At 49.0% G+C, this 306-nt stretch overlaps 1 protein-coding gene across 1 annotated transcript in view; it reads left to right on the forward strand.

Moving 5' to 3' along the window:
- EMH_0006120 (uncharacterized protein) overlaps positions 1 to 306 on the forward strand; it is a gene marked incomplete at both ends in the record, with an annotated part of 10,579 nt that overhangs the window by 9,264 nt on the left and 1,009 nt on the right. The gene's annotated exons all lie outside the window — the stretch shown is intronic.

Here is a 306-nt window from a genome sequence, read left to right on the forward strand (position 1 = left end):
CGAGGAGCCGCCAGCTGTACAGTGAGCCTCACACAGCTAGCTAGCTAGCTAGCTAGCTAGCTAGCTAGCTAGCTAGCTAGCTAGCTGGGTGACGGCTAGGTAGCTTGGTAGCTGGTTGGGTGGAGAGATGACAGCTGGTTTGTTTTTGTTTTTTTATTTTGTTTTTGTTTCTGCTTTTTTTTTGTTTTTGGTTTTTTCTTTTTTCATTTCTTATCCTCTCACTCTCACTGCTGCTTTTGCTCCTGCTGCTGCTGCTGCTGCTGCTGCTGCTGCTGCTGCTGCTGCTGCTGCTGCTGCTGCTGCTGC

Source organism: Eimeria mitis, genomic scaffold, assembly GCF_000499745.2.
Source record: "Eimeria mitis Houghton genomic scaffold, Emh_scaff268, whole genome shotgun sequence".
Lineage (NCBI taxonomy): Eukaryota > Apicomplexa > Conoidasida > Eucoccidiorida > Eimeriidae > Eimeria > Eimeria mitis.